Raw genomic sequence first — 16,630 nt, 5'->3', positions numbered from 1 at the left:
AGAAAAAGAAGTGGTGGCACAGACCTGTAGAGATTCTCTGGTGTTGTTTGAGAATCATGGCCTGATCCTTAAATGGTAGAAACAAGCATCACAACATTATGTATAAACTGTCTCACTGGGGCTGACTGTGGGGGGCGGAGGGGGATGCTGGTGCACTCCACCCCTGAACCTACCCCCCAATCCCCATTTGATTCCTGTTCCACACAATGTTTAAAACCAACTGCCTGGAAGAAGTAGCAGCATTTCTAGTTAGGCGGTGCTGAGGGAGTGAATGGCTTCCTGGCTCCTTATAATCTACCTGATCCCTTCTGAACTCCAATTCCATCTTCTTTTTAATGATCTTGATATTCCACCAGTCAAGCTATCCTTTGTTGTGCAGTTCTGCTCTCTGTTAGCTTTTTCCTGGTAATGACGTTCCTATATCACGGTCCTGCAGATTGTTTTTCTAATGAAGTTATGTTTTTTTGGCTTCAAACTTAAACTGAATAGCACAGTCTTGAGCCATTGTATATTAGTAAATCATCTACTTCACTTTGAACTGGAGGAAAATATGTGTTGTTTTAAATGTGATGATGCACCTCACCATCTGTACTCCCCATTTCAAAATTCTAGATCTGCCCATGTGACCCACTTTTCAAATTTCTTCAATTATTTTAATGATTCCTCACTAGAAAATCTCTTTTTATTTAAGAAACAGTTTTAGAAAGGTTGCTTAGTTTGGAAAACTCTGTATAAATGAAATCTATATAAACAATCACAGCTCTGATGAAAACTTATATTTTAAGAGATCCATCACCTGCAGCTACTTTGAACATACTGAATATATTTCTGATCCACCTTTATTCTGAAGACTATGGTCTTTAAGCAACTGATTTTACCAGGTACCTTGCTTCTAAAAGGTTCTACTCTACATGTTATCTTGACTTCTTCACAAAGGGTCATAGAAGATTATGAAAATATGCCTTTCCCTAGTAACGTTGCTCTGATCTTTGCTATGTACTCATATATATGTAGTAATCTTCCCCTTAGGACATTGTGTATGTACTTCATAAGGAAAAAAAAAAGATTAACAGCACAATACAATACAATCAGGCTTACTTTACAGAGCTCTTGCAGAAATCCCAGCCAAGTAAAAGAATAAATAACAGCTGTGCTAATCAAAGGCAAATTTTAAAAGATAAGACTTGAATTTGGATGTGAAAATACCAGTAAAGTAGGCAAGCCTAATGTCTACAGAAAAGGAATTCCAAATAGAAAGCGGGCTGTGGTTTAAAGGTGGAGGGGAGAATTTTCAAAGGTGCTTCGGTGGCTTAGAAGCCCAAGCCTGTTTTCCAAACTCACTCAGGTATTTTGGAGCCTTAGTACATACATCACTTTACAAATGAGAGCTTCTAAGTTACAGAGAAGCTTTAAAATTTTTTACCATCAGTTGACAGTCTTGTCTTAAATTCCAAGAGCAGATATTGCCCAAAGAATGGCTGAATATAGACTATAGTGATATTAGTGGAGATAGAAAAGCTAAATGAATAATATGTAAGTGATAAAGATGGCACGTGAACCAGTATTTTACAGGAAGCCAGTCTAGTGACCTTGGTTTGGGTAAAAAACAAGACGTTTTAGTCTATTTTAATAATGCTGGTAAAGGTATGTTAAAGCCACTGTCACTGATATAAACATAGCCCTTGACAGGAAATCCTCCAAAAAATAGAGTTGAAACAGTTCAATTCAAATGTATTATAACAAATTATAAGCAGTTTGGTGTCGTCATGGGAGAAGACATTACAGCTTTGTAACATTCAAAGTTCCTGCATAGCGACTGAGCCGATAAGATCATTACAGGATGGAGGATTGCCTGGAGAATTTTCATCCCCGCCATAGATCATGGCATTTATCTAGACAGAATTGGAAACAGAAACATATATTCATGATGATAATGAGAGCAACAACAGTTTAGCCTTACCAGTCAGTTTAGATGTGAGCATTTGGACATGATCTACTATGTTTGCATAGTGATATTACTTTTTATGGGCTGTCTAAGCAAAACTGTGTGGTGGGTTGACAAAGCTCACTTAACAGTTGCAGCCAGACAAACTCTGTAAGCATAAACAGCTCTATTATTCATGGTCTACAGCTGTTTTAAATCAGAGATTGTCGTTCCATGGTCTAGTGGACTAAGTGTGGCCCTAGGAGCCAGAACTCTTGTATTTTAATGCTAGCCCTACAATAAAAGCGTTGTGCGACATTAAAAACATCACTTTACTTCTCTATATATAATGCTTTCCTCTCAGTGGCCCTAAGATGGCAAATTAACTATTGTCTGTAAAATGCTTTAAAAACATAAAATGCTCCCGAGTGTGGCTATGATGACATTTTAATTATAATGGCGTTTGTAATATTGCTGCCCCATTCCAGCAAGTACCCAAATAGAATTGTTGATACTCGGAGTCATGTTTGTGGCTCTGGACAGAGACCACTGTGCCCTGCTGAAGAGGGAATTCTCTTGCATCCTCTTCAAACTCTACCAGTACAGAACTGGTCTGTCTTGAGCCAGTTTACCAGTACAGTTTCAAACAAACTGAAACTCTATAGGGAATGGCATAGCAGCATAGGAGCACATTGATGCTGATGCAGTGAATTGGATTGTGTATCTATCTTATAATGTTTGAAAGCTAAAATAGCAATCCTGGATCTGTCTCATTAGAGTCTTGATGATTTCTCTTCAAACAACAACCAGTTTCTTCACAGACACTCGAGATCTAGAAATTGCTTCCACTGGAATCCATGAGAAAACTTCAACAGAAGCAGAATTGCACCCCACGGCTATAAATCTGCAAACCTTATTCCAGAGAATAGTCCCATTGACTTCTGTAAGGTTATGCACATGACTTAAGAATGCTAACAGGACGGGGGTTGGAAGATCAAGTCTTCATTGACCCCTTTCTCTAAGAACTAGGATTCCCTGGAGCTATGGAGACTTTAAAAAATCTGAAGGCAGTGAAAAGAACTTGCCTCAGAGTGACTGGCATGTTGCAAACTACAGACTTGTTTCAGACCCCTTTGCATTAAATGCTTTTGGTAAATGTTTAAAACACAATGAGATTATTCGCTGGCAATCAGATGAGTGATGTGACACTGCCTAAGTAAGTTGCTGAGTAAGACTGGAAAATTCTGTGTTCACCCTTTGCTATGTGGTTTGCTGCGTTCACATTTTAAAAAATGATTTTGCTTGCTATGTTCTGTGTCCTTGTTACGGATGTTAGAAAGAAGAGTAATGTGGCGAAAGAGGTCCAGCCCATACTGGAGTATAACTAAGTGGTTTGGAATCACTCCTGGATTCCAACTAAGTGGTTTGGCTCTTTAAATCAAGGCCATTTTTTGTGGAGAATATAGAATGACTCAAACCTATGTTGAAATGTAGGGTGTTGCCTTGACAATCCCATATAGAGATGCTATTATTATCATAGCTATGCACAGGCCTAGTAATCACTTTAAAATCTCTGGCAAAAACTTTTAGCTAGTTGATGAGAAATGTACGGACAAAATGTAAGAATACACTTGTTTCACTCTCCCTTTTTTTTTTTTTTTCATTTTCCAGTGAAAAGCTGGAATACACAATAAAGGACGCCTACTTTCTGTGATACCAGACACACTGATGAACCAGTGATTTTTTTTTCCCCCACAACTCATGACCTCATGTTCAGCTTCTCCTGGGCTGTATTTTCCAAGAGTCAATACCAAGCTTTTGGTCCTCATTTTCAACCCTGACATCCTGTTTATAACTATTATTGTGTCATCTCCACCCTCACCACCACTCAACCAGAGGTACCCGACATGTGCATATGTCTAACAGCTTATTGCACAAACATCTCTTGTGCCTATTTTTCAATGCAGTTTCCCTGGACTAATCTTTGAGTCTGCTGTGATCTTCTCTTTTAAATCTTTCCACAAGATCCATGTCGGTCCTAATTCTTGCACAAAATACCGATTAATGGTGGCTTGAAGGCTGAAGAAGTTATTTGATAGTTTGTTTAATTCTGAAATAAAAGCTAAACTCTGACTCTCTGGAGATTGATTTAGTCCTAATTGTTTCTTGTTTACATTTTAGCTTCTAATATCATTTCAGTATGGATCTTATGTCTAACCCTGAATGAAAACCTGGCCTCAAAAACAAAATTTTCAGTGACTTCTGTAGGTCAAGAAGTATTTTTTTTTCCTGTATCTTTACGTGTATGACCTGTTTGGGTTTTTTTGTTTGTTTGATTTTTTGCCTTAGCTTTCTGACATGTAAAATGTTTTGGATACTTTGGTTATGATGTGTATATTAAGTATCTAAAAACAAAAGTGATAATAATCCATTCTCCTGCAGTTGCCACATTAGATGATAGATATACCTATTTCTTTTAGGTAGAAGCAGACACTGATTGAAATAATAGGAATAATTCTTCTAAATGTAGCATCTACATTGTTTTATTAAGTGGCCTCACTAACTCAAGAACTGTATATTCTACAGTTCTAATTTAGGACACTTTCCAAAGTCTTTAATATTATCCTTAAAAGTGTACTTATGTGGCATAAAAGAGTATTATTTTCATATATTTAATTAGTACATCATCTTTTTTTAAGCTAAAAATACTTCCAACCATTTCTTCATTTCGTAACACTGAGCCAGTATTCCACAAATTACAATATCTCATGGAAAATACAGACCAAGGGTAAAGTAAAAATTGCTTTACAGCCAACCTACAGCCACAGGATAACACAGAGAAATATAAATGATGAAAAGTAAATTTGTTTGTGTTTTTCTTTTTCATAACCTCTACTTTATTAGAACCACAAAAAACAACATTTTGCATTTGATCAAGTGGAATCAATCAAGGCAACAGAACTCAGAAAAAAATGACATGCTCTGAAGAAATGACCCATGATTTTTATTGTGACAGTGTCAATCTGTTTCCTACTTTGTGGAATATTTAAGCGTAAGTCCTCAGATAAAGTAATAGTTAAGTCAAATGTCTTTAAAAATTCCTTTTTGATTATTTCATTCTTTCATTCCAATCTGCAAACATTTCTAAACAAAATACTTGCTGCTGTAATGTAGGGAAATTGATAAGATTTGCCCAATATGAGGGACTATAACAATGTACAGGGAATTATAACTGAATGAACTTAAGTAAATTTTTGTTTTATATTTGAATAATGGCATAGTTTATTAGACAGTTGCTATATTTATGTCTATTTCTATGATTCTTTGGGTTGTATAGCAATTTATACATATATATCAGAAAATGTTAGACTTGGTTAGCTAAAGTACCATGAATTTTTAGAGATTAGGATTAGCTTTGGTATACAAGAAAAGTAAAATTGAAGGTGTACAATGGTGATATCAAAATTGTAAAGAAAGGGAAGGCATTAATGGTTATAGGGCTCTGATGTTCAAAACTAAGGATCATGGGAAGCTTTAAAGGGATTTTGTAAGCAACAATACATTTGAAAGCTATCAAACAGACTCCCTACTAAAGACATAGTGGGCATGTCCAGATGTGGGTGAATGTTTGGTTTCCCAGGGACAACTAGCAGTGGTGCACCTTGCCCCCAGGGAATGCCTGTGCCATCCTTGTTTTGGCATGTGGCAAGTTACCCCAGGTGTGGTCGGGCAGGTACCACCCACAGCCTTACCGAGGGCCTTGGGGGCCTCCTGGGGCTATAGCCACAGTGATCCTGCTGGACAGAGCCTGGCCAGCAACTGCAGCACAGCTCCAGACATCCTGGCTCCACTTTTCAGCAGCACGCACTGCTCCATTTTTTCCCCGCTGAGGGTTTTTTTGACCCCCTAGATGTTCAGGGGGTCAAAAAACCCATTGAAAAGAAAAATGGAGCAGCACACACTCAGGTAACACACACTTGCAGTGCAGAGAACACCAGATTCTGCGGTATATGGCACTGCCAACGTATTTGCAGTGCCACATACCACACCACCATGCTCGTCTGGAGGCGCCCAGTGCATACACTTCTTGACAAACCAAGTATGTCATATTTCAAAATCAAAGAGACATGAAGTAAGTTCCACCAAGCAATAAAGGAGACTACTTGTTGAAAGTTGGGGTGATATTATAAGCTTGGAGATAAGCAAAGGTAATATTTATATTTAAGAAAGGAAAAAAAATAATCTGGGTAACTAGAGGCTTTCTCATCTGACCTCAGTAGTACTCAAGGCTTTCAAGCAATTTATGAAGGAAACAATATTAAAGAGACTTTGTAATAAGTGAAAAATGGGATAAAATTCACATGAGTTAACCAAACATAGACCATGCTAGGCTAACACATTATCTTTCTTTGATATGATAACTTATTTTCTAAACAAATGTGAGGATCAATAAGAAAACTGTTTTAAGGAAGAATATAACTAAATGCAAAATACAATAAGTAGTGTTAAAAGAAGTGTCAGTCTGGAGTGAAGTTATGTTGGCCATACCTCAACAACCAGACTTGGGGCCAATCTTATTTAATATTTTAATTTAGGACCCAGAAAAAAAAAGCAGGACCCGGTGATTTGATATTTGCTGATGACACGATGCCAGGGGGACATCATCAACATAAAGGTGGATCAGGATATCATTCATAAGAAATTGGCTGACTTTAAGGACTCCAGTAATGGAAATGGAATTAAGTTTAATACCACAATACAGAGGTCAAGGCCATGCACTTAGGGACAACGTGAAATATTTATTGTTTTAAACTCCTCAGTTGGAACAGACTGAGAAGGAGAAAATACCAAATGTAGTAGTCACAAGACTATGTGCTACCAATATGACAAGATATGGAATAATCAAACATCCTAGGATGTATCAGGAGAGGTCTTCAATAGTAAAAGGAGTATAGTTCATTCTGCAAGAAAGTGGTAAGACCTCATCTGGTATAATGTATAAAATTCTAGTCACCAAGAATGATTAGTTTGAGTGGTATTTTATGGTAATGTTGCTTGTGCTAGCAGGACATTAGACTCAGTGAATCAGGAGATTATAGTTCTACATACTTAGTTCACATAGCAAAAATATATTTCAGCTGAATGTTACAAATCAGTGAATTAGGGAGAAAGATCCTTTGCTTTTGAATGTTTAGCTGAAGGGCCGGTTTCTTTCTTCAGTTACATCAGTTCAGCTGTAATGGAGCAATGGGGTGCATACCAACGAGCGTTCGTGTGTGGTTTGTGGCACCTCAAACCACACGTGGTGCATGTGTACCCATTCACCATGCTGCTACTTAGCAGTGTGAACCAGGTTATTTTACACTGGGAGACCCTGGTGTGAAAAAAACCACCGTTAAAAAAGCAGTACAGGGCACGCAGAAACAGAGCCTAGCCAGCCAGAGCCACGCTCTAGGCTCCAAGCAGCTGGCTCAATGCCACTGCTGCCCCAGGACCCCAAGTAAGGCTGCTGGGGCCAGCACAGGTGCCAATTGACCGTGCACTGGAGTATACGTGTAGAGGCGTGCCTAGGGACAAATAGCAGCAGCACAAATATGTGCTGCTGCAATTTGTGTCATGGAAAATGCTCAGCCTTGTACGTGTGTGCTCGTCAGGACATGCCCATTCTGTCTGAATTTGTCCCTTAAAAGTGCTTTGGAGAGTAGGATACTATACAACCTACCTAACAACAACAATGCTGGAACTAAGTGGAACTTAGAATGATTAGATAAGATTAAGAAGATGGGTAAGAAGATATTTGTACGTTTACACACTGCATTGAGATTAATGAAGCATTTGACCCATCACCCTTTGCAGCTTTTTGTGTCTAACACTTCCATATTTCTCCTTCCTTGGAAAAGCTACTTTGTGGTTCTAGAGCTAAGATATTTTTAACAGCCTCCAGTGATCGGACCCATGTAGGTTTCCCTCAGCCATTGTCTTTGCTTGGTGAATTATTTAAACCTCATATGAGCTCTAGATCGCCTAGATTTGTTGCACCTGTAACTGTATCCTGTACATGTTACAAATAAATAAGTGCTGGCAAAGGCATTCGCATCCAACATTCTGGAGAGTGGCTAGATTCGGGATCAGCCTATACATTAATCTCCTTTTCCTAATCTACATGTTTATAATTGCAAAGAAGGTCACATATAGTGCTATACAGCCGTGGGATGGAGACTCAGCAGAGGCATACTATCCAGTGGTAGCACCTGAATGTATTTTGCTTCTCTCTGGTGTGACACCTCCTTGAACTCTGGGAGCCAAGGGTGGATGTGGCTTTTCTACTCCCTTTTTCAAAGGTTCAGAGAGAACGTTTATCTTATATGTAGGCTTGGCAGAATTCAACTTCTTTTGTTTTCTATTTCAATGGCTAAAATCAATGTTTATTTTTAAGAATTTCCTCTGGTTTTATCAGGTTTTTTTAATTGATGTAAATGTTCATAATTGCACAGAATGAGGGGCATGTGAGAGAGAAAATTGAGTAATGACTGTATTCTGTTAAAGCTTTATAAAATCACATGTTAAAATATATAAAAGTAAATAACCGTAAGTCAATAAAGCATATCTGCTTTAAAATCATTCTGTTCATTCATCCGGAAAGAGCTGGGTGGCCAGAAACCAGGAGAGAGCGCAGCAGCACTCCAGAGCTCAGGGAACACTGGGAGAAGCAGCAGCTGCCCAGCCTGGGGTGGGTAGCAGCTCCCTTTTCCTATGGCCCCTTAGGAGGCACCAGCCCTGCTTGGGAGGCAGCAGCGGAGGGGTGGCTCAGCTCCTTGATGGCCATGGCCTCCCACCCCTCCAGGCAGTGTGGGGGCAACAGCTAGACTCCAGGGGCAGCCCCATGTGCTGGTCAGGCAGGCAGGAGTTCTGGAAACACACGGAGAGGCAGCATGATCAGGCCACATTGCTCAGGTGGGTGGGAGCCTGTGGCCATCAAGGGGCCAGGCCACCCCTCAGCTGGTACCTGCAAGGTGGGACTTGCCCCCTAAGGGCAGCTGCTTCTTACCCCAGTCTGGGCAACCACCGCCTCTCCCAGAGCTCCTCCATGATTGAGACAGGGACCCAACTCCCAGTGAGCCTTGCTCATGCAGGGGTCAGGCCAGGCACACCAGGAGTTTGGCTCCCAATCCCCAGCTGAGACCTAGGCAGAGCAGATGGCTGACAGCACCAGATTCCCAGCTGCCAGCAGCCCTACCCTTCTACCTCCCCCCACCCCCCAGCATAATGGTCCCAGTGTGGCCCCCAGCTCCTGCAGCGGCTGCTTCAGCCACTATCAGAGAAGCAAAATCTGGGCAGCGCAGCCAGGACCCCCCCACCCCACCTGCAGCAGCTGCCACATAGGTGTACGTGTGTGTGTGTGTGTGTGCACACACCTGGCACCTCCTGCCCTAGATTTCTTTACCCCATTCCCAGATTCTTTGTATGTCCCCTTTCTATTAATATTGATTTCCATTGGTCTCTGAGTGACAGGTGAAATCAATGTTTATCAATAAAAATTGAATTCTGCCAAGCCTACTTATTTGAAACCGAGTGCACTCACTGCTGCAGTAAGCACAACCACGCAGCAACTGTAACCAATTTTAGAGATGCTAACAACACTGATGACATTAGCCTGTGTGAGTCCTTGCAGAGAGAGGGAGCAGACATTAGATCTGGCTTAGTGTATGTGCGAGGTCACACTCCTTCCACTCCTTACCATTCATGCAATACCAGACATACTTAAGACTATAATAAATAAGCTTGGAAGGGGGTGTGATCTAGGGGGTGAAAACAAGAACTGGGTATCAGGGAGCTTATGTTCTTTACTTGAGTATATCTCACAGCTGCCATGTTTCATTGGACAAATCACTTAACAAGTGTTTGCTTCAATTTAGCATTATGTAAAATGATACTTCTTTAACTTGCAAACGTAATTACAAAAGGCTTAATAAAGTAATGCATATAAAGCATGAACATGGGCTAATACAATTAGTTCATTACGTGAGTTTGTTTAAGCATATACCAAGGATCAGAAAAACTTGTTTCCTTTGTGCAGATAGCCTTTAACTGCAGGTTAAAAAAATTCTGTTTAAAATGTATACGTTAAAAGCTGCCACTTACGAGAGGATTTGGTCTCTTCAAAATGCTTCCTACAAAAGGTCTTATTGAACATGCTCATTTTATTCTTGACCCTATCCCTTAAAATCTATACCTAAAATAGCCCTTGTTTGTGTCTTTAAAAATGTAAACTGGCACATTTGACTTTTAAGTGGAAACTCTAGCGAAAAGATGCTTTCTAATATGGTTGCTGGAAAACATCTTTTTCTAACTCACTAAGTAAAGGGAAGGGTAACAGATGGAGGGAACTCTTAAGTTTGGCAAGACATGCCATTTAGGGACTGCATTGCTTTGAGAGTGAAGTGTAAATAGACTCCCCTCCAGAATCAGCCTGTAATCATTCAGTGGGTGTCACTGGCAACCCGTAGGGTGTGCACGTGGGTACACATGCAACCCCTGTGTGTGGTGGTCCACAACCTGCAAAAAGGCGCTGCCAACGGTGCCTGTGGGCAGTTGCCGCTCACCATCATCCCGCCTTCGCTGCTGACACTGCCGGTAGCATCTGCAGGGAGTCAGCACTTGCCACCTCCACCCCCCTCTGCTGACAGCACTGTGGCCACCTGCAGGAGCACACTGTGTCCCCCCAGCCTCTGGGGCACTCAGCGTTCATGATGGATGCAGTACATCCTTTCTGGTGCACTGGGCCAACACATGCAGTATGAAAGCAAGTCTGTGTGGGCTATGAACCAACTCTTCTTGCCTTCCTGCTGTCTCTTTGGGCCATGATACACCTGACAGAGCAACTCCTTCACACTCAGGGGCTCTGACTGTGACTGGCTGAATGCTTACAGAGATAGATTCTTACACATACTCAACTGCTTGGTTACAGTATCACCCATTAATATGTTAACAAGACTGCTACTTCTCTTTATAAACAAAAGATAGCCGCCACATTAGAATTTTTTTTTTCATTAACTTGTGACAGATAGTAAAACTGAACCTTACTAACTCCTAATAATGACTAGGGCTTATGTAAAGATGTTACACTTATGTTGACCTAAACCTAACAGTAGATTGACCTACATAGGGTTAAGACCATCGGACTGAGAACAGACATTCAGAAAGGTTAGGGCAGGGGCAGGCAATTATTTTGACTGAAAAGCTGCTTAATGAGTTTTGGTGAGCTGCCAAGGGCTCTGCCCCTTGACAGGTGCCCCACCCCCTGGTCACCATGTTGGGACCAGAAGTCCCACCCCTAACCTTTGTCACGGGAAGTTCCCTGCCTTGCCCCCAAGTCTCCCCCCTACCCCCCCCCCCCCCCCCGTCAGAAGTACTCCTTTTGGGAGGGGAGAGTTGCCACCTTGGAACCAGAAAAAAGCCATATTATACACTAAAAGTCAAATGCCTACTGTAACATATTTTAATGTTATTATAAAAAATATTTTTGTTGTGATTTACATATGCATAGGGTATATAGAGATGGTTGCATAATAACTCAGAAATAAAGTCTTACTCTTCTATATTGTGTGTGGAGGGTGTGAGGTGAGGCTGGGGGTGGGAGTGTGTGTATGGTGGGATGTGGTGGGGGTTGTGGTGAGGTCTGTGAGGGCATGTCGCTGTATGGGGGGGCAATAGGATATGTTGGGGGTGTATGTTGGGAGGGTTGTGAGGGGAGAGTGTCGGTGTGTGGCATTTGTGGGGTGTGAGGGCGGATGGGGGGATATGGAGACTTCCCACACACTTCCCCCCCATGGTACACAGACCCCACCACTGGTAGCAGCAGCAGGTGACAGGTTGGAGCACTTGTGCCCCACACAGATGCTGCCTCCCAGAAGTGCATGGCTCCAGCCAGTGCTGCACATGATTGCAAGGAGCGCAGTCAGTCAAGCTGGCCCACCTCTATCATGCAGGGCCCCATGCTGGGCCCCATGCAGTGCACACGCAGCTCCTAACACCTGTGCACCACTGGGGGAAGGCCCTGCACAGTGGAGCTGGCAGCTCCACATGGAAGCTGCTGCTTGGTGGGCCAGGACCTTCTACCCACAAGGATGGGAGGTCAGGTGCACAGGCTGGGTGGGATACAATTAGTTTGTGGGCACCTGTGGGCCAGATGAAATTGCCTGGTAGGCCAGTTCTGTCCCATAGGCCATATTTTACCCACCTCTAGGTTAAGGGAAAGTTAGATTGCATTAAAAATGGCCACCCAATATAACTTAGTTCAGCCTGGGATAGACCTTACACTAGTTAGGTGGATCTACATGCAAAATATATAGAAGTTCAGGACAGTTAGATCAGTTCAAAAATGGCTAACCCAGTCTAAGTTAAATGTATCTCAGAGGTAGAATAATTTAACTCAGATCCAATGAGACTAATCTAACTGAACTTCTTTCTGTGCAGTTGCCAGCATAGCCCTGGGGCTGGGAAAGCCCAGCCACTAGCCCCAGCCCCAGGGCAAACCCCTTACCTGAACCAGGCTATTTTTAGCTCCTTCTTTCTCTTCCCAAACAGACAATGCCCCCATGAACCATAGAATAATAGATTCATAGACATTAGGGCTGAAAGGAAGCTTGCAAGATCATCGGGTCCAGCCCCCTACCCAGGGGCAGGAAGTCAGCTGGGGTCAAATGACCCCAGCAAGATAAGCATCCAAATGTTTCTTAAAGGCATCCAAAGTAGGTGCTTGCACCACTTCTGGAGGGAGTCTATTCCAGACTCTGGGGACTCAGACAGTAAATAAGTTTTTCCTTATGTCTAGTCTAAATGGTCTTCCTGCAGTTTGTGACCATTATATCTTGTCTTCCCTTGAGTACCCTGGTGAATAGACATTCTCCCAGTTCCTGATGCACACCTCTTATATACTTATAGGCTGCAACCAAGTCACCTCTGAGCCTTCGCTTCTCCAGGCTGAAGAGTCCCAAGCCTCTCAACCTCTCCTCATAAGGGCTCTTCTCTTGACCTTTAATCATGCGCTTGGCTCTCCTTTGGACTCTCTCAAGCTTCTCCACATCCTTTCCAAAATTGGATGAGTACTCCTGCTGCAGCCTCACCAAGGCCAAGTAAAATTGGAGGATGACTTCTTGGGTCTTGCTTGAGCTGCATCGGTAGATGCAAACTAGAGTTTTATTTGCTTTGCTGGCCGTGGCAGCATATTGGTGGCTCATGTTCATCTTGTGGTCAGTCATGACCCCCCAAGTCTCTTTCAGTCATGGTGCTAGTACATATAGTACTGCCTAGCCTATAAATATGTTGTGGGTTTTTTCTCCTGAGGTGGAGCACCTTGCATTTCTCTGTGTTGAATGTCATCAGGTTTTGACCCATCTACCTTGCTATCTTGTTTAGGTCAGCCTGAATTGCCAGCCTATCCTCTAGCATGACCACACACCCATGAATTTGGTGTAATCTGTGAACTTAGCCAGTCTGCTTCTGACATCTGAATCCATTTAATTTATGAATATATTATAGAGTACTGGTTCGAGTACTGAGCCCAAGGGACACCACTGGTCACCATGCACCATGTTGACTCTGTTCCATCGACTATCACTTTCTGGGTCCAACCATGGAGCCATTTCCCCAAGCATTGGACTGTAAGGTTGTTGAGGACACAGTTCCTCAATTTTACCACAAGGACATCATGGGAGACCAAGTCAAAGGCTTTTTTGAAATCTAAATATATGACATCAAGTTCTTCTTCTTTGACCAGGAGATATATTACCTGGTCATAGAAGGAAATGAGGTTGGTCAGGCAAAACCTACCCGCTACAAAACCATTTTGGCTCTCTCTCAGAATGTTGCTTTTTATTAGACAATTGTTGATGGTTTCTTGGATGATTTTTTCCAAGATCTTTCCAGGGATTAAGGTCAAATGGATTGGCCTGTAGTTTCCTGGATCTTCCTTCCTTCCTTTCTTGAAGATAAGCACCACATTGACCCTCTTCCAATCTTCAGGAACCTCTCTTGAACACCACGAGTTCTCAAATATCCTCACCATTGGTCCTGCTATGACATCAGCCAACTCTTTTAGTCCATTAAGGGTGGCCTCTTTAATAAACTTTTCTAAGACCTTCCCCAGGATAGAAGTCAGGCTGATGGGCCTAGAATTAGCTGGAGCCACTTTCCTCCCTTTCTTGAAGATAGGCACCACATTGGCCTTCTTCCAGTCTTTGAGCACTTCACCAGAGTGCCAGGAGTTTTCAAAGATCTGTGCCAGAGGCTGGGCTATAATGCTAGCCAGCTTCTTGAGTACCCTGGGGTGTAGATTGTCAGGGCCAGCTGACTTGAAGGTATCCAGCCTCTCAAGGTGTTCCTTCATGAGGTCAGCATTAATGGAGGGCAGGGGATCTCCCTCACCCGGACATCCCTGTCCCATGGTTGGCATGGGTGACCCATGGGACTGATGGAAGACCGATGCAAAGTACCCATTTAATAGGTTGGCTTTTTCCTGGGCGTCAGTTGTCACCTGTCCCATCTGGTTCCACAGGGGTCCAACGTGGCTCTTGCTTATCCTCCAACTCCTCACATATCTGGAAAAGGACTTTTTATTGTCCTTGATGCTTCAAGCTAGTTGGAGTTCACTTGCAGCCTTGGCTTTCCTGGTTTGCTCCCTGCAGGACTGGACCAGTACAGAATATTTCTCCTTGGAAGTGAATCCCATCCTCCATCCTTTGTAGGCTTTTCTTTTTAGCTTCAGAAGGTCTGCTAGATCCCTGGAGAGCCGGGGGGCTGCTGTGCCCTCTTGCTGCCTTTCCTCCGAGATGGAATAGAATTAGCTTGTGCATTGAGGGTCACTTCCTTGAGGAGCAACCACTCTTCCTGAACTCCCCTCCCCCTGGGGTTGTAGTCCCTTAGGGATCCACTGACAAGCCTCCTGCACTTGTCAAAGTCAGCTTTCCTGAAGTCAAGGAGTTCCGTGTTGCTGACCGACTTGCCAACTTTATGGCAGATGGTGATGGTGATCAGCTCGTGGTCACTGTCACCCAGCTTCCCATTGATCACTAGGTCACCGATTAGGTCATCCCCAGTAGCCAATACCAGGTCGAGCAGCACTTTACCTCTCGCTGGCCCATAGACTTCTTGAGTCAGGTGGAGATCATCCACGCATGAAAGGAAGCTTTGTGACCGTTTGGATATTGCTGAGTGATTCTCCCACGAGCTGTCCGGGTAATTGAAGTCACCCATGACAACCATGGTCCTGGAGCATGTGGCCTCAGCCAGATCCCGGGCGAACTCCTTATCAAGCTCTTGACTTTGGGTGGGAGGTCTGTAGTAGACTCCCACTGTTGTGTCCCCTATGCCATGTTCCCCACAGATTTTATCCCAGAGGGTCTCCAGTCATCCACCCTGGTCGCCAACATCAGCTTGCAGGGACGCGTAACTATCCTTAACATAGAGAGCTATACCCCCACCCCTTTTATCTACTGGATCTCTCCTGTACAAGGTATAGCCATGTATAGCCATGGTCCTGTCATGGGTGGAGTCCAACCAGGTCTCCGTTATCCCTATGATGTCATAATTATTTGCATTAAGCAGGAGGATGAGTTCCTCCTGCTTATTCCCCAAGCTCCTGTCATTTGTGCACAGGTAAACAAGTGTCTCCTTGGGGGCTCCTGCCTTGCTCACAGATTGTACCAGGGCTGGGGCAGGGCTGGGCTCCCTTAAGTGCCTTGGCCTGCTGGCTTTGTTATTATGGACTCCAAGGTGAACATGGGCCACCGATGGGGGTATGCAGTCAGGATGGCTAACCGCACTTTGTCATGCCTCCACAGATGCATCACGAGCAGGTCCAAGGAGGTGATTCTTCCCCTCTATATGACATTGATCAGGCCACAGTTGGAGTACTGTGTCCAGTTCTGGGTGCCGCACTTCAGGAGGGATGCGGACAACTTAGAGAGGGTCCAAAGGAGGGTCACTCACATGATCAGAGGGCAACGGGGTCACTCACATGATCAGAGGGTCACTCACATGATCGCAGGCCCTATGAGGAGAGGCTACGAGACCTGAACCTGTTCAGCCTCCACAAGCGAAGGCTGAGAGGGGAGCCGGTGGCCATCTATAAAGTTGCCAAGGGGGGACTAGCAGGCAATGGGAAAGTCCCTGTTCCCCCAAGCACTACTAGGAGTAACAAAGAATAACAACCATAAGTTGACGGAGAGTAGATTCAGGCTAGATATCAGGAGGCACTACTCCACTGTCAGGGTGGGTAGGATCTGGAACCAACTTCCAAGGGAAGTGGTCCTCGGTCCTACCCTGGGAGTCTTTAAGAGGAGACTAGATAGACACCTTGCCGGGGTCATTTGACCCCAGCATTCTTTCCTGCCCATGGCAGGGGGTCAGATTTGATGATATGCTCAGATCCCTTCTGACCCTACCAACTATGAAGCTGCTTTTGGACCCTGCCAGCCTCCCCTGCCCCCACGCCCATAGAATCCTCAATCCCTGCAACGCCTCCACCTGCTCCCTACATCCCAATTTACCTTAGATTGAGTGGCTATATTTAATTCAATCTAACATTCCCCTAACCTCCCTGAATGTCTGTACCTAACCTCTCAATGTTGATCTGTACAGACATTTGGGGAAGTAGGTGAGGTCAAAAATGGCCAGAATGATTTTAGTTCACTGGAGGAGGTGAGT

General features: G+C 43.5%; 1 protein-coding gene across 6 annotated transcripts in view; it reads left to right on the top strand.

The window, feature by feature from the left end:
- Nucleotides 1-16,630, top strand: part of ARHGAP28 (Rho GTPase activating protein 28) — a 106,837-nt gene that overhangs the window by 37,448 nt on the left and 52,759 nt on the right. For 2 of the 6 annotated variants that reach the window (XM_090039724.1, XM_090039725.1), the window contains exon 2: nt 4,829-4,976. The exons of the other annotated variants lie outside the window; for them this stretch is intronic. The gene's annotated coding sequence lies outside the window, so the exon portion shown is untranslated. The remainder of the gene's footprint in view (nt 1-4,828; nt 4,977-16,630) is intronic. 6 annotated transcript variants of the gene reach the window in all.

Source organism: Crocodylus siamensis, chromosome 3 (genome assembly GCF_052110815.1).
Source record: "Crocodylus siamensis isolate JL-2025a chromosome 3, ASM5211081v1, whole genome shotgun sequence".
NCBI lineage: Eukaryota > Metazoa > Chordata > Crocodylia > Crocodylidae > Crocodylus > Crocodylus siamensis.
Note: the sequence above shows the minus strand (reverse complement) of the source record. Positions and strands in the feature narration are given on the sequence as shown.